General features: G+C 43.7%; 1 pseudogene; it reads right to left on the minus strand.

Annotated features, from left to right (window-relative positions):
• Window positions 1-19,917: 19,917 nt before the first annotated feature.
• On the minus strand, window positions 19,918-20,412 carry LOC134481875 (large ribosomal subunit protein eL21-like; annotated as a pseudogene).
• Between the last annotated feature and the right edge of the window lie 4,148 nt (window positions 20,413-24,560).

The following is a 24,560-nucleotide window of genomic DNA, read 5'->3' on the forward strand; positions in this document are numbered from 1 at the left end:
TTCCCAACTTTCTGAGGACAAGCCATATTGATTTCTACAGTGGCTGTACAAGTTTGCTCTCCCAACAGCAATGGAGGAGTGTTCCCCTTGCTCTACTTCCTCACCAGCATGAGCTGTTACTTGCTTTATTGATTTTAGCTATCCTGACATGTAGCAGAATTTTAGCACAACCCTTGTATCTGGCATGAATTCCATAGTGATGGCACGTAGGCTTTGAAGTAGCTTTTTGACACTGATTGTTGTCTGAGATTTTGTGATTGTTCTTTTGAAGGATTCTCAGAGTCTTTATATAACTTAGTCCTGAGACATAATGGGTTAACCAGGACGTTTCCTATGGCTGAGAATTTCTTAGGTGATGATTCCTTCAAAACAACCCCTAGATCAGAGGTTTTGATATACAAGACTTTGACTTACTATTAAATGTGTCTTTTGTGTAACATAAAGCACGTCTGGGTTCAGTCCTTTAGAGACTGATTTCCCAGTTTCTTGAAGCTTATCTCACCTGGCAGTGTCTCTCTTTGTTGGTCAAGCATCCCATGGAAGCCAGAATACTGAAACTGACAGGTATGAGATAGAAACTCAAGGTGGTTTTGATTTGCATTTCTCTGGTAGCTAAGGAGATCGAACATTTCTTTAAGTGTTCCTCAGCTATCTGAGTTTCCTTTTTAGAAGAATTTCAGTTTAGATCTGTGCTCCATTTTTAAATTGGGTCATTTGGTCTGTTGATGTCTAGTTTCTTGAGTTCTTAATATATTTTGGATATTAGCCCACTGTCAGACGTAGAGTTGGTGAAAATCTTTCCTCATTCTGCAGGCTGCAGCTCTGTCTGAATGATGGTGTCTTTTGCCTTGTAGGAACTGTTCAGTTTCATGAGGTCCCATTTATTAATTGTTGATTTTAGTGTTTGTGCTATTGGTGTTCTGTTCAGGAAGTTGTTTCCTCTGCTGATTGAGTTGAAGTCTATTCCCCACTGTCAGTTCTATCAGGTTCAGTGCATCTGATTTAACGTTGATGCTTGTAAATCCATTTGGAGTTGATTTTATACAGGTGATAAGTATGGACCTATTTGCATTCTTCTACCTGCAGACAGCCAGTTAGACCAGCACTGTTGAAGATGCTGCCTTCTATCCACTGTGTATTTCTTGCCTTTATTAAAAGTGTTTATAGGTGTGTGGATTTATGTCTGGGTCTTCAATTCAATTTCATCGATCAATGTGTCTATCTTTATGTCAATAACATGCTATTTTATTACTATTAACTCTATAGTTCAATTTGAGGATGGGAATAGCAATACCTCCAGAAGGTTTTTTTTTTAATTTATTTTTTTATTCAGGATTGTTTTTAGCGATCTTGAGTTGAGTGTGCGTGTGTGTGTGTGTGTGTGTGTGTGTGTGTTTCTATATAAAGCTGAAAACTGTCCTTTCAATAACTAGCTTAATGTAGAGAGCGGCGCGGCGAAACAAAGATGGCGCCGACATCCAGCCTTGTCTGGATATAAACGACTTACTGCGCATGTGCAGGCTTGTCCCCTTGCTAGGCCTCCCTCTAGTGGTGAACAGCGGTACTGCACATGTGTGGTTTATGCACCAGGTGTCAGTTGACCGCTAATGAGGTGATTCATTCTCCGCCAATCCCTGGAGGACAAGTAGTGGGGTGATCCATGCCCCACCAATCCCTGAGAGATAATTAGCATACTGTTGTGTATATAAGTCGAGCGACTTTGCTGCTCGGGGTCCCTGTTCAGAAGAGCTGTAACACTAAGAAGAGCTGTAACACTGAGAAGAGCTGTAACACTGAGAAGAGCTGTAACACTGAGAAGAGCTGTAACACTAAGAAGAGCTGTAACACAGTAAAGGTTTGCTCGCAGAAGAATCCTGTTGCCGCGCGTCGTTCTTGTTGGCGGGACATTGGGCGCACGACAGCTTAAATTGGCCAGCATCACTAGAGGGATCCTATATATTTTTTCCACAACTTTCTTGATGTTCACTCCACAGAAACTGCACTTGTTCAAAGTTTACATTTCATTACGTTTTAACATATGTGTGCACCTCTAATTGCACTACTAAAGTGGAGAGGGCCCAAAATTTAAATAAACATTTATGAATGTTTCCAGTGTTGCATCTCATCATAAGATGAGCATCCTAAGACTTTTTTTTTTAAAAAGATTTATTTATTTATTTTGTATATGAGTACACTGTAGCTGTCTTCAGACACATCAGAAGAGGGCATCGGATTCCATTACGGGTGGTTGTGAGCCACCATGTGGTTGCTGGGATTTGAACTCAGGACCTTTGGAAGAGCAGTCGGTGCTCTTAACCACTGAGCCACCTCTCCAGCCCGCATCCTAAGACTTTTACAAGAAGTGTTTACACTATGCCTGTCTAGGCCTCTTTTTGTGGATTTGTGGACAGGTAGGAAGTCTAGGGATATTTTAGTGCTGACTTCCTTAATTCTCCAGCAGAGAATGCCTGTGGAACTTAGAATGGATGGTTGTATTTGTGTGGTGCAGGATTAGTGGTACAGTTCAGTGTGCTTAGTGTGGTCCCATAGTGATAAGCAGACGAAAGCTCTAGGGCAGAGCAGAAAATAAAGCTGCCTGGTATGAGCAAGCTTTGGCTGCGGCAAGATGAGTAGACTCTGGAGAGAGTCAGGGCACATGTCAGTCTGTTTCCAGCCTGAGCACTAGAGTAAGAAAGGTTTTCCTGTGGGATCACGTGAGACGTGAATTCACCAAAACCGTAGAAAAATTTGAGAAGAAAGCCTATCTTTCAAACTGGCATGAAGTGGGAACTTCTGATTTCTTTGGAAAGTCGGTTTTGTCAGAGAGTTTTCCTGAAGTAGACACAAATGACAGGGTGTTCCGATATGGCAGAGCACGTGAAAGAATGTTTTGTTGAAGCAGACACAGGCGAAAGGATGTTTTGCTAAAGCAAGCACGTGAAAGGACACGCGATGAAGGATTCTTCACTAACGACAGGCATGTATTGGTTCGCCTTACATTGCGTTGATGACCTCCGTTTCTTGTGACTCCATAGAGAAACTCATGAGGTTACTAAGGACTCTGGCCGATTGGCATAATAATGTCAGCTGATACAGACTCACGTAGGGTTTTGCTAAGATAGACTCACATGCTGAGGCAAGACCCGTGGAGGGCACATGATGTTTAGAGGACGTATAAATAGGATTCAATGGACAGTGACAGGGGCTTGCATAGCTTTGCAACGCTTCTTGGTCTCGAGTCCTTACTGATCTTCACTTTGTTGAGAGAGAGGCGTGGCAAAGAACTTCTGGGAGAGTCACTCCTGCTGACTCATGCTCATTTGTCTGGGCCTGGCTATTTCTGCTGGGTCATGATACCACAGCTTGTTCATGTTTACTCTCTTGTCACTGCTGAACTGAACTGCTGATATATTTGTGAAGTATTTACAAGTGGATTAAGCCGCTGCTACAGACCTGTGAACTGAACTGCTGATTTCCTGACAATGCAGATTAGATTTGCTCCAAAGGACAATTTCTAAACAGGTCCACTTCCCTGGTGTCCTCATAACCTTTCATTTCCACTGCCTCAGATGGGTGGTGGGCTAGAAGGGAGGTTAAAGCATTTAAGAGCCCTTATTAAAAGTAGGTTTTGAAAAAATTTAAGCTTACACTGGTGTTCTAAAACCTACAGAAGAACCCACTTCTGTTAGAAAGTCTCTATTTCAGAAATATGCAACTGTCTCCAGCAAAGTGCACTGAAGATACACAGCAGGCACCTAAAACCTACCTTCCTTCCCACTGAACAGCTCAGAAACTGTTCGAACTTGCAGTTATTAGAAGGGTGTCTCCAGGCAGAGGAGAGGTTTTGTTTTCAAAAGCCATTTCAACTGCAAGGATGTCTGAAGCATTCTAGCATTCATTCGAATTGCATTAACATCCAAGGGGAATGTATGCGAAGGCTTTCAGAACCTAAAATTATGCCCGTGTTTTGGAACAGAGATGCTTCAGTGTCAATATCTCAACTCTGAATCTCTAAGAAGAGCAATCACTTAATGGCGACCCCACAGATGTCAGCCCCAAACCAGTTGTTGGATTTAAATTATAATCTCTAATGTCTTGGCTTTGCGCGTGGGAAATAACATTGTTGAGATCATAAAAGTCTTGTTTACACCATCTCGCATCCTGGTAAAGGTCTTTTTCCTGTGTGGGGACATATGGCAAGAAAATTCACTACCACATTCCTAAAGAAGGAGGAAACATTCAAATGGACGTTTGAATGTGAAAAATGGACAAACAGGAGCCAGTCAGGTGGTTGACTGGGTAGAGGCAATTGCTGCTAAGCCTCACAACCTGGGTTTGACCCATGGGATTCATGACAGAAGGAGAGAACCAAATCTCTTCAGTTACCCTTTGACACGTGAGCCGTGGTACATGCAAACGCACGCGCGCACACACACACACACACACACACACACACACACAGAGAGAGAGAGAGAGAGAGAGAGAGAGAGAGAGAGAGAGAGAGAGAGAATGGATCAAATGAAAGAATGGAGAAATGTGTGAAGTCTACATCTTATCAAATTTTACAATTCTACTTCTAGTTTCTCCACAACTGTACAAGAGTCGCAAATACGATACCTAATTTCAATTTTTTTAATCTTTATTAACTTGAGTATTTCTTATTTACATTTTGATTGTTATTCCCTTTCCGGGTTTCTGGGCCAACATCCCCCCATCCCCTCCCCCTCCCCTTCTCTATGGGTGTTCCCCTCCCCCTCCTCCCCCCATTGCCGCCCTCCCCCCAACAGTCTAGTTCACTGGGGGTTCAGTCTTAGCAGGACCCAGGGCTTCCCCTTCCACTGGTGATCTTACTAGGATATTCATTGCTACCTATGAGGTCAGAGTCCAGGGTCAGTCCATGTATAGTCTTTAGGTAGTGGCTTAGTCCCTGGAAGCTCTGGTTGGTTGACATTGTTGTTTATATGGGGTCTCGAGCCCCTTCAAGCTCTTCCAGTTCTTTCTCTGATTCCTTCAACAGGGGTCCTATTCTCAATTCAGTGGTTTAATGATGGCATTCACCTATGTATTTACTGTATTCTGACAGTGTCTCTCAGGAGAGATCTACATCCGGCTCCTGTCGGCCTGCACTTCTTTGTTTCATCCATCTTGTCTAATTGGGTGACTGTATAAGTATGGGCCTGCCCCACATGTGGCCCATACTTCCTGGGAGCATAAAAAGTTATGCCAGAGAGCCCTTATATAAACAGCAAGCTTTATGCACACACACACACACACTCACGCCCACACTTACACAGTGAACACTATCATACACACATGCATACACATACACAAATACACTCACACATGTACACACATATACGTGCATACACATGCACATAAATTCACACAGTACACCCACTCACACACACACTCAGACATACACACACTGAGAGTAAAGTACTACTATTCAATCTTTTTTTAAAAAAGATTTATTTATTTATTATAAATAAGTACACTGTAGCTGTCTTCAGACACACCAGAAGAGGACATCAGATCCCATTACAGATGGTTGTGAGCCACCATGTGGTTGCTGGGATTTGAACTCAGGACCTCTGGAAGAGCAGTCAGTGCTCCTAACCGCTGAGCCCCTCAGTCGGTTTTTAAAAAGCCTCATGTAGTGTAAACTTCCATTACGAGCTGAAGAGAGGTTTGCCTAAGGCAAATCCGCTGTGTGACAGAGCTGGATTTTAAATTCAGGTCTTTTCCTCCTTCTGCATGGCCTCTTTACAGCTTCCTGCCTCTGTAGACATTCCAGGGTAAATACATAAGGCTAAAATCCCAGTGATCCACACACGAGAGAGAACATGTGGTATATGTTTTCCTGGCCCTGATAACTCTCACTATAATATTTCCTTTTCTTCAAATTTTATTATTATTATTTTTTTAAAAATTACTTTACAGTTGAATGACTGACATTCATTTGTGTACGTGTGCCACATTTCTAGTCATCAGTTGATGGACACCTAGGCTGGTTCCATTCCTATCTATAGAGAGTGGAACGGCGACGAACATGGCCATGAAGAATCTTTGCAGTATGGTGGAGAGGCCTTTGGGTATATGCCCGGGAGTGGGAGAGCTGGCTCATATGTTAGCTTTATTTTTAGTTTATTTTTTTTAAGGCATGTCAAGACTTATTTCCATAATGGCTTCTCAATTTAACACACTCACTAAAAATGAATTAGGGCTTCCTCTCTTCCTTCTGACATGAGTGAAATGGAATCTTAAAGTAGCTTTAATCTATATTCCCCTAATGGCCAAGGATATTGAGTACTTTTTAAAAACGTTAGTCATCTTTCTGCTTTTGAGAGCTGTCTCCTGGATTCTGGGTCATTTTTTGAATGGGTTGTTTATTTTCTTGGTATCTAACGTTTTAAGGTTTTATTAGTTCTTGAGAGTTCCCTACAATGACTTGTTTTGATCATGTTCTCTTACCCCCCAGCCCCCCACCCCAATTTTTCCAGAGCCTGTCCCACCTTCCACTTTTGTGGTCTTTCACCGGAGAGCAGCTGACTGACCAGGCGTTGCCCCTCTGGCCAGTAGAACCATGGCTAAGATTGGGGTTCCGTGCCCAGCTCTCATCCATCTCCACGTCTCCCTTGGGCGTTCACGTGAGGTATCGTGAGTGCGCTCACAACTGCTGTGGGTTCACATTTGCTGCCGCCTGGATGTGTCCAGAGGATGCTGTTTCCCTGGAGACCACGCTTTTACCTCTTAACGCTCTTTGCGTCCCCTCTTCCATAATGAACCCGGATCCTTAGGACGAAGGGATAAGGACGAAAGGGATAAGGACGAAAGGGATGTGGTCTGTGTTCCGTTTAGGCCCGAGAATTCTGCAGCCCTTTATCTTCTACACCTTGCCAGTTGTAGGGCTTTGTATTAATCACCATGTACTACAAATATAAGCTTTTCAGATAAGGGTTGAGATGTATGGATCTGAAGAGAGGGTGCCGGAAGGGGTGTAGACGTGGGCACAGTGTCCCTCAGGCAAGTTTCAAGGCAAACATATATACATGCACATACACAGATATTAATAGATATCCTCCATTAGACACATCCTGGCAAGGACTTCTGCCCATTCAGCGAGGTGCCTCGCCACTCAGCTCACTGTTTCTGTACAGAAGCATTTTGACGTCCCGACGTTACATTTGCCTATCACTAGCCTTACTTCTTGAGTAAGCACAACTCTACTCAGAGAGTCCTTACCTACGGGTAGAAACGGAAGTTACTTCCTAATGGTTTCTTCAACAGTTTCAGATTGTTTGCAGGCCTGTGCTCTATTTGGAGTTGATTTCTGTACACAGAGAGATAAGGATCTACTTGTATTCTATGTATAGATACCAAGTTTTCATAATACTGTCGAAAATGTTACCTTTTTTCTTTTTCTTTCTTTCTTTTAAAATAATTCTATGTATGTGAATACACTGTAGCTGTCTTCAGACACCAGAAGAGGGCATCAGATCCCATTACAGATGGTTGTGGTTCCTGGGAATTGAACTCAGGACCTTTGGAAGAGCAGTCAGTGCTCTTAACCACTAAATCTCTCCAGCCCCTTATTTTATTTTTTATACCTTTGTCAATATCCAGTTTCTGTAGTTGTGTGGACTTTTATATGGGCATCTATTCTATGACATCGGTCTCCATGTTTGCTTTTGTACCAATGCTACTTGCTTTTTTGATCTCCATGGCACTTAAAATCAGATATTACAGCACCTTCTATTTGCTCAGGATTATTTTGGCTACCTGGAGTATTTCATAATTCCACATAAATTTTAAGATTCTTTTCTATTCTGTGAAAAGTGGCATTGGAATTTTTATTCGAGTGCATTGAACTGTAGACCGCTTTTGATAGGATGGCCATTTTAACAATATTGATCATGATGGTTTGTATTTGCTTGGTCCAGGGAGTGGCACAATTTGGAGGTGTGGCCTTTTGGGAGTAGGTGTGCCACTGTGGGTGTGGGCTTAAGACTCTCACCCTTGCTACCTGGCAGTCAGTCTTCCGCTAGCAGCCTTCAGGTGAAGATGTAGAATTCTCAGCTCCTCCAACACAATGCCTGCCTGGATGCTGCCATGTTCTTGCCCTGATGATAATGGACTGAACCTCTGGACCTGTAAGCCAGCCCCAATTAAGTGTTGTCCTTCTAAGAGTTGCCTTGGTCATGGTGTCTCTTCACAGCAGTAAACCCTAACTAAGACATTGATCATGCTGACCCGTGAGCATGAGTTCTTTCTATCTTATAGAATGTCCCTTCTTAAAGTATTTTATTCTGACCTCTGTACTGTTCGTTTCTATTACTTACTGCCTTGCGACAGACTTGTGGCACCATGAGGCAACCCATCTGACCTCTACACGCCTGTTTCCCTGTGTTTAACGCGATAGGTTAAATTAAAACACCAACAGCCAGGACATTCTATTCCACCATTTTAAGGTTATGTACAGATTCTTCCCCGGAGAGTCCTTTTCTCTGGCCAAGTATCCTGTTAGGTATTCCTGCACTTTAACAACACACCTTGCTTTTCCGTTTTGGTTAAGGTGGTGTTGTCCACCCGGAAGCTCTTTTTTTCCAATTGCTACTCCTTCACACACTGCTCATATGTTGAGGGGTAGGATTCACAGAGCAAGCCTTGGTTGCTTTTCTCACAGCACCCACTATCTGCAATGCCTCTTGGCCTTGTATCATATCTTCTTTCATAGGTAACTTCAGCATTCACCATCAGGTTATATTTATCTCCATGGGTTTTGGCATTTGCATATGTGCTCAGGTTAGCAATAGAAAGTTGTATCAGAAGTTGGGTGTGATGATATATACCTTTAATCATTGGACTTAGGAGACAGTGGCAGGCAGACCTTTGTGAGTTGAAGGGCAACCTGGTTTACATAGCCAGTTCCAGCTAGGGCAAACAAACAAACAAATGTTCTTATAGAAATAAGATGTGTGTTTCATTGTATGTATTAAAGATAATGATAATGAAAATTTTTGTCATATTTAAACTTTAGTATATAGACAGTAAATACTTCATTCTGCCACTACTTTTACAAACACATTGAATTCTCACTTCTTAACCTTATACTATAATAGATGCTAGGGAAATAGTCATGAAAATCAGTGTAGTTATAGCCTTCAAAAAGCTTACAGTCTAATGAGATGTGAGGCAGACAGATATAAAGAATATTCACTGTGGAAGTCATACACAATTAGTCTCCAGTCACGGAGAGTTTTGCCTTGAGAGCATTTCTGCTGACTGGCTCTGTCTCTGAACTCTTGCTGACTTTCAGGTTAGGAGATTCCTCTTAGAAAGGCTGTATGGCAAGAACACAATAGCTCAAAAGGAAAGGATGTTTGGTTTGAATTGTCTGCAGACAGGCAGACCCTTCCAGCAATCACTTGAGTGAGCTCAGAAGCAAATCTTCATTAGTTGTCTTCAGATGAGACCTGCCCAGATGACACTTGGATTGCTGCCTTATCCAGAAGCAGAAGGACCCGTTAAACTTCACTCAAAGAACCCACAGACACAAGCTCAGAGAAACCCTAAAATAGCCAGGTATGGTTGTGCAGCTCTCAGGAAATTGAGATAGAACATCAGGAGTTCAAGACCATCCTCAGCTACATAGTGAGTTTGAAACCATACTGTGCTACACACAGACACACACACACACACACACACACACACTCACACACACATACACTCACACACACACACACACACACCACACCACACCAAACAAAAACTCCCAAGATATAAAGATGTGAATTTTCTTTGAACTCGTTACATAACAGATAACCTATACACAAAAATATATAAAACTACGAATGATGTGGAAAAACTATGGAATAAAAAAAATAACATAAAATGTTACAATTTTTGTCTCCTAACTTAAGTTTGGATTTAGGCCTCTATCACCATGCTGACTGGTTTTATGTCAAATTGACACAAGCTAGAATCACTGGAGAGGAGGGAGCCTCAGTTGAAAACAAATGCTTCCGCAAGATCAGGCTGCAAGCAAGCCCAAGGGGGCATTTTCCTAGTTAGTGATCGATATGGGGGGCCCAGTCCATTGTGGGTGTGCATACCCCTGGGCGAGTGGTCTCAGGTTCTATAAGAAAGCAGACTGAGCAAGCCAGAAAGCTGCACCCTCCGTGGTCTCTGCATCAGCCCCTGCCTTCAGGCTCCTGTTTGGTTTGCACTCCTGCCCTGACTTCCTTGATGAAGAACGATGATGTGGAAGTGTAAGCTGAACAAACCCTTTCCTCCCAAGCTGCTTTTGATCACCGTGTCTCATCACAGCGATGGAAACCCTAACTAGTCAGAAACGGGTAGTGGCACTGTGATCTGTTGCTGTGACATCCTGACCGTGTATTTTGGGAGGACTGTGGAAGGACTTTGGAAACCATTGGGCATTCGAAGCTGGTGAGATGCTCTGTGGGAGCTTGAAGAAAAGAATGTTGAGAGAAACACAGATGATGGAGGCCTGGCTTGTGAAATTCCAAATGGAAGACGGGTTTACTGAAGGGCTATCGGGGCTGCCGCCTATTTGCTATTTTGAATTAAGAGTCCACTTAATTCAGATTTCAGCTGGGGCCAAAGTCAGCCTAATTAACAAGAGACCTGAGCCACTGAAGTGAAACCTTTGCCTTGCTGGGATACTCCATGCTGGTCAGGTGGAGCTGAGAAAGTAATGGTGAGTAAAAAAAAGAAACCAGGATTGATCGCTGAGGTGCGAGTTTCTGGGAAGTGTTTCCTCAGAGTCAGCAATTGCAAGCTGTGCTCCAGAGGTGGCCAGCGCTGGCAGCTGAACTGGTGCTGTCCAGGTGGTACTGGGCTTGAAGGTTTGATGGAGTCATGAGAGCAGCCAGGGCTTGGCACTTCGAGAAGCCGGAAAAGCTATTGGAGAAGGTGCAGCCTCAACAGCAGGTGAAGTCCTGGGGCTGAAGGGGTCATGCAAAGAAGTTGAGTCTTGGCACTATGAAGAGAGCTCCTGAGGGGCTGTTAGTGAAACGAGCATCCCGGCCCCAGCCCCCGTTTTGGAGATGCCAGGGTCCTGGGATGACCACCAAGAACAGCAGCAGCAGTGAGTGGGGCCAGTCAGAGCCTGGAAGGAAAGCTGTGTGTGCTGCAGAGGGCAGAGCTGGAGAATTGAACCAAGCCTCGTGGTGTTGGGCTGGTGAGTGAATCCCAGACGCTGGATATTGAGTTGTTCACACTGTTGGTTTTGCTGTGCTCCTAGTATGACTGTGCCTTGGGTAAGTAAAGAAAATATTTAATTTCTTTTTTATTTGACAGCTCATGGTTGAGATCTTTTTTTAAATATATTAAATTAAAAATATTTCTTGTTTTTAAAAAACTTTCATTCCTGACAATTTTACACATATGTACAATGAACTTGATCCTACCCACCGTCTGCTTCCCACTGCTCCCCTCTCCTCCTCACCCTCCCCTACTCCTCCCCACTCCCACATTCCCTTTCTAGTACACCCTCTACTTCCTTTCCACTTTCATGTCCTTTCCTCGTCTTAAAAACATAACAACAAAGCAAGCAAACAAACAACAAACAAAACACACGCACGCACGCATGCAAAAACAAACCAAAACAAAAAATGAACTCCCATAGGCCAATTAGTAGACATTAAACTTTTAGAAAAGAGATTTTGGAGTTTTATAGAGCTTTGGTTTTTTTTTTAAGACATTGGATATCTTTTTTTTTTAAAAGATTTACTTATTTATTATATATAAGTACACTGTAGCTGTCTTCAGACACACCAGAAGAGGGCATCAGATCCCATTACAGATGGTTGTGAGCCACCATGTGGTTGCTGGGATTTGAACTCAGGACCTCAGGAAGAGAAGTCGGTGCTCTTAACCACTGAGCCATCTCTCCAGCCCGACATTGGATATTTTTAAAGAGACATTTAAAGTACTTAAATCTGTAAGGCTGTGGGACTCGAAGTTTATAAAGTTCTATTGTGGTGTTTGTATTAAGGTGTGATCTTGGGGATAAACAAGAAAGAAAAGGTTGTGGTTTAACAGAGCTGTGCTCGGGTGTGAAGTTGACAAGGGGTCAGCTGTGTTGGCTAGTTTTATGATAATTTGACACAAGCCGTAGTTATCTGAGAGGAGGAAACCTCAGTTGAGAAATTCCTCCCAAAGATCGTAGAAAAGGCAGACAAGCCTAGAGGGCATTTTCTTAATTAGTGATTGATGCAGAAGGGTCCACCCCGTTGTAGGTGGGGAGGTCTCGGGCGAACCCTGACACCTGCAGGTCCACACTGGCACCGGGGCCTTGTAATCAATTGGACTCCAAAAGGCTCAGATAGCCTCGCCCTTCTAGCCCTGCTGCCTTCAGCACACGCAGAGTCTCTCCTGAGTTGCCTCAGCTCTATGTCTTTGCTCTCCTTGGCACATATCCTACAGTCTTGGCATCTTCGTATAATGGGCTCTCCATTGCAACTCAGGCTTCACTATCGCAGCCTTACAATGGCCTCTCAGGACCTCTGCTCAGAGATTCTTACCCCGCCACCCCCGCCTAGCCTCATATGCTCTCTCCGTCAGCGGGGGACCTGTCATGCCCTCAGAACCAGTACTGCAGGAATGGCATTGCCTGTTCTGTTGCCAGCTCTAGATGGGGCCGGCCCTCTTGGAGCACAGCCGCATTAGCTTCTGCGTGCTAGCCGTGAGAGAACGCTTCTCTGTTGGCCCAGGGAAGAACACCTACCTTCTTTAGGACTGGTTGCTTTAAGTAGTCACAGTCGCTTTGTTGTTTGTGCTTTCTTGGGCCAATTTTTGAGCTTGCCCACACACGTTTCCCTCGCAAATAAACTGATTTGTTATCTCAACATTCAAGTTCCCAGGATGCAGGTAGAACGAAGCCAGAATTTTTGGCCAACGTATCACAAACAGCCCCTGACACAGTTCCCTAGCACCCCTGCCGCCCCCCAGAAACGGCATGAAGGAGGCCCCCACTATCTGTGTTTTCCTCAGCATCCTTCTCTTGGCTCACTAATCTCTGTTTATAGCATTCGATGGCATTACTAGCCCAAGGCTCTCTTCCACATTCTTCCTAACAAAACAGTTCCAGAGGCACAGGCTCAGATTTATCACAACAATGTCTCCCTGCTCAGGGCCAGCTTCTGTCATCACAATAAACTTCTGACAGAGCAACTTAAAGGAGAAAGGCCAGCAGTCCCAGGTCTCACCTGGGGGAAGGGAGAGCGCATGGGGGCATGTGCACAGGTACATGGGGGTGGGGGGTGGGGCGTTCTTGTGAGAAATTTTTCTTTAAGTGGAAGATCCTTTCTGATTGTGCGCAGCGCCGTTTAATGGGCTGAGCTCTGGACTGAATGAAGAAGAGAGCACATGTTGAGTACGGAGACTGTTCATTGACTACAGATGCAAAGTGTCCCGCTTTCTCAGCTTCCTGTCTCCATGACTTCCCCAAAAAAACTGATGAACAGAAACCTATGGGACACACTTTTGTGTGGCTTTGCATGTAGATTACTGTAATTCTTGTGTGTGTGTGTGTGTGTGTGGTATGTGTGTGTGTGTGTGTGTGTGTGTGTGTGTTTGGATGTTCACACTACTAAGGGCCAAATTACTGTAAAATATTATTTCAACAATTGTTTTACTTTGTTCTGTCAAAATTGCAGATTATCTTAATCCTTTCTAGGCTTTCTCTCTCTCTCTCTCTCTCTCTCCCTCTCCCTCTCCCTCTCCCTCTCCCTCTCCCTCTCCCTCCCCCCCTCTCTCTCTTTTAAGGCATATCTAGAATAGATATATGTAAGTATAATTTAGCCCTGTTGTTAAGGTCTGACCTACCTGGAGTCTAATGAATTCCTCAGCTATGTAGCAAGGCATTCTGGGTAGTAAGGCTGCGATAGAGTTTCAGCCCTGTGTGAGTGTTGGTCAGTACTCAGCTTGTACTGTGTAAGCAGTTGTCCTTCCACGGCTCATCATTCAGCCTCAGATTGGTTGGTCAAAGTCACATCTGTGCAGGCTTCTGATCTTTGTGAATCTCCATCTTTAGCTCTGATCTCCACCTTCACTGAGGACACTGCTAGGCTCTCTCTGGGCTTCTTTCTTGAGCCACTTCCCAAAAAATTGCTTCAAGGAAGAATGCCAGAGCAGCTGTATGTAAAGTCTGTCTTGTTTTAGACCTTTCTGTGGGATACTGACATACTATACTGGCTGTTTCTAGATTATCTGGTTAATGATTGTTTCATTTTGTCTACTTACAGGGTTGGAGTTGCAGAGGGAAATGGTGGGTTGTAATGACTCTTGTAAGGGGCACAGTCTCAAATGAAAATGTTTTTTGAAAAGAAAAGTTCTGCATTTCTGTTTAGTGAGCGTGCACATACATCATGGCACACAGTGTGGTGGTCAGGAAACAGCCTGAGGTGGTCCTGGGGCGTGCCTTATCTTTTGAGCCATCCTAACAGCCTTTCAGACAAACTTTCCTTCAGGGACTGGATCTGATGTATATTATATTCTACATTTTGGCTTAGAAAAAAAAAGGAACTAAGATATTCCACAATGAACTGGACCTGAGTTTTGCAGCCAGGGCCTAAACCAATAGCAGTTTAACAGTAGCAAGCATAGCAGAGATCGTCTTTGGCGCCAACTGTAATCCAAATCCTTCCATCCCCTGGCTACAGCCAACTGTATTCCAATGGCATTCCTTCTATCTCTCTATCTTCTGATTCCTGTCATCTTTCTTATAGCAAAACTTTTTTCCTCAGAAAGTCTAAAATATTTTTTAAATTACCAGGCTTAAAGGAAGGAAATGTGTCTCCAGTGCTGATAGATTTAGCAGATGGTGGAGACTCTAAGGCAGACAGGAGAGCCATCTGGTGGGATCTTTCCATGTAGTTGCCTACTTATAGACACTGAGACAGCACCAGTCTCAAGCAAATTAACTCCTCCCTTCTCTTGTCAAATAAAAGCGTACCTTTGCTCAACTTACATCTGCCCTGCCTAAGGCCATTGTGCTTCACCTACATTCATTTCACAAGCATTTGTGAATTGCATCAGCCTTGTGACTTATCTGCACCCAGAGATTGTACCATTCAAATTACTGAACACTGTGTACAGAGCTCTAGACAGAACTGGGATAGTGTGTGTGTGTGTGTGTGTGTGTGTGTGTGTGTGTGTGTGCAAGAGAGAGGAGGAGCACACAGTTTTACTGGGTCAATAGTCTGTTCTTTCCAGAATGTGACAGAAGCAACTGTGGAGATCATGCTAGTGTTTATGTGGAAATCATGCTAGTGTTCATGTGGAGACCATGCTAGTGTTCATGTGGAGATCATGCTAGTGTCCATGTGGAGATCATGCTAGTATCCATGTGGAGACCATGCTAGTGTCCATGTGGAGATCATGCTAGTGTTCATGTGGAGATCATGCTAGTATACATGTGAAGATCATGCTAGTGTCCATGTGGAGACCATGCTAGTATACATGTGAAGATCATGCTAGTGTCCATGTGGAGACCATGTTAGTGTCCATGTGGAGACCATGCTAGTGTCCATGTGGATATCATGCTAGTGTCCATGTGGAGATCATGCTAGTGTCCATGTGGAGATCATGCTAGTGTCCATGTGGAGACCATGCTAGTGTCCATGTGGATATCAGCTAGTGTCCATGTGAAGATCATGCTAGTATCCATGTGGAAATCATACTACTGTTCATGTGGAGATCATGCTAGTGTCCATGTGGATATCAGCTAGTGTCCATGTGAAGATCATGCTAGTATCCATGTGGAAATCATACTACTGTTCATGTGGAGATCATGCTAGTGTCCATGTGGAGATCATGCTAGTTTCCATGTGGAGACCATGCTAGTGTCCAGGTGGAATTGGTTGGGGCACCATTCAGTATTTCACAGTCTGAGCAGAGAGCATCTCAATGGCAGCATTTATTCCACTGACTGAACCAGACTGTGGGTTTAAATTATCTCTTTTCCTCCATATGGAGCCGTGACTTAAATTAGTCAGTTTATATCTATGAGGAAAGTTATAGCTTCAGGAACACATGGCCTAATAATAAGTGTGTGAAAATCAGTCTGATAGAAACCACGTGCTTACTGCAATCTTAACCATTCCTCAAGCTAAATTAAATACCACGTCCTATAAGAAGCTGCGATGGTTAGTTCTATATGTCAGCTCTGCTAGGTTGTAGTGCTTGACTTTTTAATCAAACACTGAGTCCCAGATGCTGCATGTAGTCCAGCATTTGAGGTTGTGGCTAACATACGAAGACTTTACATTCACCTTGATAATGTCAGGGACCCTCATCAAATTCAGAGCAAAATTTGAAGTTGTTGGTGTGATGTTGCCACAGGCCTACGGTATTAGCTCCTTCTTGCCCAACTTTAGACTTGCCAGTCTCCACATTGCATGAGCCAATTTCTTAAAATAAGTCTCTCTATGTAAACACACACACACACACACACACACACACACACAGAGAGAGAGAGAGAGAGAGAGAGAGAGAGAGAGAGAGAGAGAGAGAGGAAAGATTTTTTTTTTTTGGCAATCTGATTAAAACAGAAACCTTTTCTGATTTCTCTCATCTAGGGTGACTTTCTGTCCCCTGCTTGTCAGTTACTACCTCTATTTTCATGATATCGTGCCTTCCATCCTCAAATATTTATGGTTATATTCCTAACACACACATAAGGACAGACTAAGTTGCTATAATTAAGAGAGTTAAAAGTAAGAATTGAGTTTGTCTATGTCAACAGTCAGGAGGGCAAACAGTCCAGAATAGCAGGGTGGCTTTGCTCCAGATGGTCAGAAAGCAAGCCAGGGTCCATACTGTTGTCCTGTCACCCCAAGTGTGGTTTGTGTGTGTGATGGTGGCAACTTTGTCTCTAGATGTTGGAAGGAGACAAATTCTAAAGTCCCGTATGTCCACATTACCAAGCTCCTGCCAGGTCCCCATACTTGTCTTTCAGCTCATTTGATGACATGACTGGAAGGCTGATGGGGAAGCACTGACTGCTCCACTTCTACCAACAACGCAGGACTTTTGTTTCTTTCCACCTTGGACTTTGCCAGACCCACTGCACCGCATTTCTTAGCTCCTGTGACCTATGTTCCTCTTCTTCTCTCTCACTCTCCAGCTTTGTGGCAGCTCTTAAGAAAAACGAGGGTTGCAGAAAGACTTCTAGGAAGCCCTTAGACCTGCCAAGAAGTGAAAACATCGATCCAAATGGTTTCACTCCGTTTACCTTCCTCCTACATTTGCTTGGAACGTTATTCACTGAGCTCGTATCATCTCCGTGTGTACCCTGGCTTTCCTCCTGTGAGTAGGAGGGGGACTGATAGTCCTTAAGATAAAGAGACAGACACTGACTGACTTCAGGATTTAATTCACTGAGCTCGGAAAAGTTCAAAAGAAAGCCCCCTCATGTAAGGGCACCAGCACAGATCTACTAAATCATAAACTGAGCATTTGTGTTTGGGCATGCCTTTCAGGAGCATTGACTCAAGCTGCAGACTGAGTACTATGGCCCTGGGCAGATGGTAGAAACTCCACCCCCATATTAACAAAGATCTGGGCGATAACATACCAACCAGTTGCTGCACTATGTCACTCCAACCATAGATGAAGCGTCAGTGTCTGCTACAGCCTTGGCTGCCCATACCCCTGTTTAAGGGGAATCTCTCTGGATCGCACCTCCTGGTTTTAATCTTGTTTCCTTCAGTTCTCATTCTTGACCCCAGTTAGAGCCCCTTTGTCTCAGACCTGGCTTGGGACCCCTAGCCCCAAATCTTCATTTATCTATGGCTTTATCTGTTCCGATTTATCTGTTTTATGAAGCATAAGTTAAGGACCAAGTACTGTGCTCGAATTCCAAACATCGACTGGACTCTTGCAACTTCCAAGCAGCAATCTGTAAAGATTCCTTGGGACTTCTAGCTGACAGTAAAGTATAAGCCATGGGGCTTTACTGCTGAGAAAAGAAATGTAATCTTAGGGGCTGGGGATTTAGCTCAGTGGTAGAGCGCTTACCTAGGAAGCGCAAGGCCCTGGGTTCGGTCCCCAGCTCCGAAAAAAAAAAAAAGAACCAAAAAAAAAAAAAAAAAAAGAAATGTAATCTTTAATTGTAATTGACGATCTCCTAGCTCAAGCAGAGACCAGTCTTTCCTGCTGCTGTTCATCAAAATGGCTCATTGCTACAGCCTGAGGTTTATTTCTGAGGGTTTAAAACGAAATTCAACAATTAAAAATAAGTGAAATATTTATGCAGTGGATGAATCTCAAGAACATTTGCCAATGAAAGGGGCCAGATTCTGAAAGACAATATTTTTAATGCCCTTTGCACTAAACGCTGGAAAGGACAAACTATAAGGACCAAAATTATGTTGGTGGCTGATGAGATTGACGGAAAGGGCCATGAGATGATGTATCATGATTGTGGGAATAGACCAAATGTTTAACTCACTGAAATACACCACAAGCTCCCTAGTGAAAATAAATGCAAATTTCTCAATAAAATACTTACAAACCCAATTCAGGATAATTTAAAGAAGAGCCTTTACCATGATCAGATTGGTCTAATTCCAGGAATGTACATGGTTAAAACCCTACACCAATAAGTAAATACAACACTTCATATAAATGGACTCAAGGACAGAAATTTCTATTGTTTTCTTTTCTTATGATTTCTGACTCTCCGTTGAAATACTTATTTTTGTATTTTGGCCTAGCAGCTCCTACCCTCTGTTTTTGTAATTGTTTCCATAGAAACAATACTTTGCTCCTTTCCCGTGGCCCTGAACTGATGCAGGTCCTTTTGTTGTTATTGTTGTTCTTGTTCTTAAAATTTTAAAAGCTTTATACAAACATGTTTGAGTGTCTGCCTACATGTATGTTTGGTAACCATGTGCGTGCCCGGTGCCCTTGAAGGTCAGAAGAGGTCATCAGAGTTCTTGGAACTGGAGTTATAGACAGTTGTGAGCCACCATGTGGTTGCTGGGATTTGAACTCAGGACTCTGGAAGAGCAGTCAGTGCTCTTAACTCCTGAGCCATCTCTCCAGCCCTGGACTTTATTTTTTAAAGAGTTATTATTTATATGTGTGTGCGTGTTTATGTGTGTCTATGTACGTGTATAGGATAGGCTAAAGCGACGGCACTAACCGATCATGGATTATAGACTCTTCACAGTAAGCTTGTTATACACTGAGTCATCTCGGGTGTTTGTTACAGCAACAGGAGCCAACCTATCACATTAGACTAAGACGTGATTTTCTTTCTTTCTTTCTTTTTTATTTTTAACACTCTGCGGTAACATTTATTAAATGCACCTGCCAAGTCCAACCTGAAAGAACACCAGAAAGGTGAACCCAATGCCAATTCGTCCTTGTTCTTTAGGTTAGGAAAACAATCAATGCTTCTTCAGCAAGTATTACAAAATGTCTGTGGCCAGCCCTGTCCTTGGCTTGGTTTTGTTTGCCCGCTCTGGAGAATTTAGACAATCTTTGAAGCGGGAACCACCCCAGGCACGGCGCACTCTCTGATATTCCCCCTTGGGATACTCACATGCTACTGTGCAAGTCCTGCAGGCCTAGAGCCTCCTGCCTCGGCCTCCAGGAGCTAGAATTTAAAGCTGCACCACCGTGCCTGGCCACAGACTAATTTCTCTCAGCTTTCCCCCTGGTGATTCAGAACTAGTGTACACATTTTGTAAATATTTGACTACTTTCTAATCAAGAGTATATTTTCTGCACACTAAGCAATATCATTTAGAAGAACAATCAGTAAAATCTGAGCAGCAAAGACAATGAAAATTTGCTTTAACATTTTCTTTCAGGGAGAAGACACCACACTTCAACCTAAGGAAAACACTTTGCAGTCCAGGTCCTTTATTTCCTTTGTGTACATTAGGCCATGAATTCCTATGGAATGGGCTCCAGCAGCTCAGGCTCCTTCCTGTTAGTTCTCACAAAGTGGGCTTCTCTGGGAGGCGCAGGCTGGCGCTTCAGCTGAACCCAGGCGCCCTTCTCTTTGGCTTCCTCCTCTGATCGTTCTCCTTCACCCGCTTCAGGGAGCCATCTCTGCTCTTTGAGTGCTCGATGTGCTCAATCCGCACATTGGTCCTCTTGGCCAGAATCTTGCCTTTAACTTTCTTGTTTACAACGATGCCCACGGCATGCTGGGTGACATTGTAGACTCTAATGGTTTTGCCGTGGTAACACTTATGGGGCATTCCTTTCTGAACAGTGCCCATTCCCTTAATGTCTACAACATCACCCTTCTTAAGGAACGACTCCATGTTTCCTAAAAGGTCTAGAGAACATGTACCGAGTGCCTCTCCTCTTTCCTTTTGTGTTCGTCATTTTGGCGAGTTACAGGAAGATGGCTGCCCCGGCGGAAAGAAGACTTAATTTTCAAGACCATCATAATCTCTCAGTAGATATAATTATGTGCTGCTTTGCTTTAAAGTTAAAAAGTGAAGTTAACATTTTTTTTTTCTCCTGGGAGAGAGTAAACATCAGCACCCTTTGTTGCGCCGTGGCTTAGTAGAGAGTCTGCCCTACTCCAGTGGGCCAAGAGGCTCTTACCAGAGTGTACAGCAGTCATGATTTTCAGTATTTTTTAAAAGTTTATATCTTTCTAGCTGAATCACTGGCCAGAGAATAAAGGTCACCAGTTAAACCCTGACTATTGTAACTCCAGGTCGTGGCAATCTTGAGAAAAGTGAAAGATAAATGAACATTGTACTTTGAACTGAAGGGCGTTTGCCTGGACTGCTGCTGAAAACCTGAGAAGAACTTCCAGACTTTGAGATTGGCATTGTAGAAAGCAAAATCAGCTCCTTAAAACCAACCCAAGCACGGGGTTGGGGATTTAGCTCAGTGGAAGAGCGCTTGCCTAGCAAGCACAAGGCCCTGGGTTTGGTCCCCAGCTCCGAAAAAAAGAAAAAAGGAAAAGAAAAAAAAAAAAAAAAAAACAAACCCAACCCAAGCAGGTCCTTCTTTTTGGAAATAGTCAGAAAATGTACTATTTGACTATCCCTGGACTTAAGTCAATAATCACTACTGGAACCTTACCGGGCATAAAGCATTGTGTCAGGCACGGAGAGCCCACGAGCTGTAGACCTGACTGCTCTGCTGATCACAGTTTAGTAATTGTGACATAGGCCATGGGATAAATAACAGCAGCAGTTAGCTTCAGAGTGGAGGGATTGCCACAGAGCAGCATGTGACCAGGGGTGGGTCAATTACAGGCACCAGAAGGCCCCGTGGGAGTTTTACTCCCATTGAGCAAGCAGGACTGAGCTTTGCAAAGACGATGGCAGCTGATTCATGAAGCATAGGGGTGTGATGGATAGCTGAGAAGGAAGGGGAGGAGACCAAGCCTGGAAAGTCTCTATATTAGGACCCGTTAAAAGGATGCTGGTCGAGTAATTTTCTTGTATTATCTGGGTTACCCATGATCCAGCATACTGATACAAGCTTAAATGTCTTCTCTAGCCATGATTGTAGGGATTGCTTTTCCTTCTAAAATGTCCTGCTGACTAGCATGACTGGGGTTGGGGCGTGGGGGTGGGGCGGTGTTCAGAGAGTAAAGTGATGCATTCTGGGTAACTGGAGAGTGCTTGTGCTTAACTTTACATTTTAACATGTATTGGGATAAAACAGGCACACACGCCACAAGCCTTACCATCAATTTAAAACAAACAGTTGTCTCTACTTTAAGTAAACATTCAAGGGTAGCACATTTTGAAAGGGCCGTTGGTACCCATGCTTCAAAGTGAGCCAAGGGAATATGGAATTGTGCCAACTAGACCACAAGGGTATTGAATGAAAAACTGTCTCAGGTTCTTGTGATCATTATCTAATAGATGGAGACAGAAGATAGCCAACATTTGACAATGACAGAAAGTAGATCCAGAAAGATGCCGAAAGGTCTAACATCTGGGCAGTTAAATTCTTAATAACTTGTGACCATGCTGAACTGTATTGTTTGCGTTGGGAGGACACAATAAAGTCCATTTATAAGAGTTGTAGATTGTATCCCCCCACCCTTAAGCTATTAAGTTCAAAGATACAGCTTCCCCAGGAAACAAAGCCTTCACATAAAGCCTTCCTGCTTCTCCCCTCCCTCCATGCTGGCTGAGTTTTTATTCTGACTGCTGGCTTCAGCATTTTGAGGAATCTTCCTCTCAACAGGACATTGATATCTGAGCAGAACAGAAAATTGTCCTCATTTCCAATCTAAAGGTGGCATATTTACATAAGCTTCTCCCTCATTTAAACCTGTCTTAATCCCCAAGGATTTAATAGTTGAAATGCAAAGTCTCCATTTTTAATAAATAAAAAGTCAAGCAAAGCAAACCTCATCTGGAGAATTTTAACAAATCACTTTTCTTCTTTTCAGGAAATGTTGTCTTCTTTAAAAGTTGCATGGTTTTATCTGATAGTTCTACTTTCCAGGAAAAATATTCAAATGAAGATGTATGCTCATATGCACGTGCTTATAAAGGTGTTCAGAAGCGGACCTCAAAATAAGCTGTGCAGCTTAGGGTTAAAAAGAAGCTGAGACTCCGTTTTTTGACCTCAAGTGCTTCAAGTAAGGTGTCCTCCTTCTCTTTTGGTAAAGCAAAGTTACATTTCTAAAGCTTCCACTAGTCAAGATACCCATGCGGGGGTGGGGGGGGGGAAGCAATGTCTGGAGTTAACTTTTGTTAGAAGAGTCTGTCTCTTACTGCAGGACTGAGTAGGGTTAGTCGTCGTGCGGTTTCTTCCCACCCTTCTGCTCTCCTCCACCTCTCTGCAAAAGGCCCCAAATGCTGTCCATCCTTCCTGTAACTGTGACAATCATCAGGCCACTTCCTTGAGTCTCAGGTTTTGATGGAACTCTGATAACGCAAGCGTTCAAGAGAAATCGCTTTTTCTCCTGTTGATGTTAATTTAAGGCTTGGACTCAGAACTCAGGCTACTAGGGTGAAAGGAAGCAGTCTCCCTCTCTTACACTCAGGAAATGAGGGAGGGCTGAGATTCTAAGTTCACATGACATTGCAATGTAATCGTTTCAATCTTACTTCCCACGTGTGTCTTAGCCAGAGGTGGTCCTGACGGTTTTTATTTTGCATTTGATAGCTGTATCAAAAGGCAGCTAGTCTGCAGTGCCGCTCCAGTAAATGTATTAAAACGGGGCTAATTATTAGCTCTGGAGGCTGCAGGAATGTTACGGGAACTTAGAAGAAAAGAGAGTCTATCTGTGTTATAGATTCTGTAAGGCTTGACTGACAGCAGTCGCTTCCTAATCACACAGTTGGGATATAACAGACATAGAACCAAATTATCCAAGGCTCCGTTCATCCTCAGTGATCACTCAGCTGCACCTGACCTAACACGACCACTGTATCACATGACCATTGTATCACATGACCACTGTATAAGGTGGGATACAGTGACCCAGGTAGACTATCTCCCGTCATCCCTGAAGCTAAATGTGTCATCAGGTAGCGTCTGGAAGCTGAGGTAGAGACTTCCCTGGCTTTACTGCAGCTCGACTACCTGGTGTTTCTACCACTACGTCGAAAGTGTCTTGATTTACAATCGCCTTTCATTCTCTCAGTATAAAAAGTTCACGACCCTGTTGCCATATTGGAACACGGTGCTTGGATAACCCGAATTTGGCTCCAGAATGAATTCTCTTTTCTCCAAAGAAACTTTCTTCGGCAAACCACGGTGGGAGCTGCCTGTTTGTACCCTTATGTGTCTTCCAGTAAAAGGATAGAACCCACACCCCAGACTCCAGGATCGGGGTCTTCTTTGTGTCTTCTCTTTGTTGAGAGCAGGATGAGGCACGCTGTGAGTTACTGCGTTTGTGTAAGACAGTGATATTTTTCAGGCTATGCTTCATTGTGAGAGACTCCCTTGTACAAGCAGTTTTGATTCTGTTTTTAAGGTGAAGGGTCCTTGCTTTAGGGTGAACCTATAAACATCACCATCTCTTCTAGCCCACCCGTGCAGCACAGACTGATAAATGACCCATTCCTGTGAGTAGAAAGGGAACCACCTTATAAATGTGTTGGGATAGACTGAGACTGTAGGCACATGCATGCGTTAAAACCGTACCAGAGGGGCTGGGGATTTAGCTCAGTGGTAGAGCGCTTACCTAGGAAGTGCAAGGCCCTGGGTTCGGTCCCCAGCTCCGAAAAAAAGAACCCCCCCCCCCAAAAAAAAAACGTACCAGAGAAACCAAATAGCTTATCAGTCACACCAGAGCCAGGAAAGAGTGTGACTCTGTCACTTGGACTTCCGAACATTCTAGCACTGTGATGGTAGTGGCCCTGTCTTGATCTGTCATCTGATACTTGGTTTGTGTATACGTGAGTGTGAGTGTGCATGCGTGTTTGTGTGTGTGTGTGTTTGTGTGTGTGTGTGTGTGTGTGCGCGCGTGCGCGTGTGTGCATGTGAAGGACTAACTGGAACCTGACCCTGGAACCTCAGCTCCATCCCATGATGTTGATTTAGCTCCCTCAGTGGGTGTGGGACGTCTACCTTCTCATCTG

The sequence above is a fragment of the Rattus norvegicus genome, chromosome 14 (genome assembly GCF_021556685.1).
Source record: "Rattus norvegicus strain SHRSP/BbbUtx chromosome 14, alternate assembly SHRSP_T2T, whole genome shotgun sequence".
Classification (NCBI taxonomy): Eukaryota; Metazoa; Chordata; class Mammalia; order Rodentia; family Muridae; genus Rattus; species Rattus norvegicus.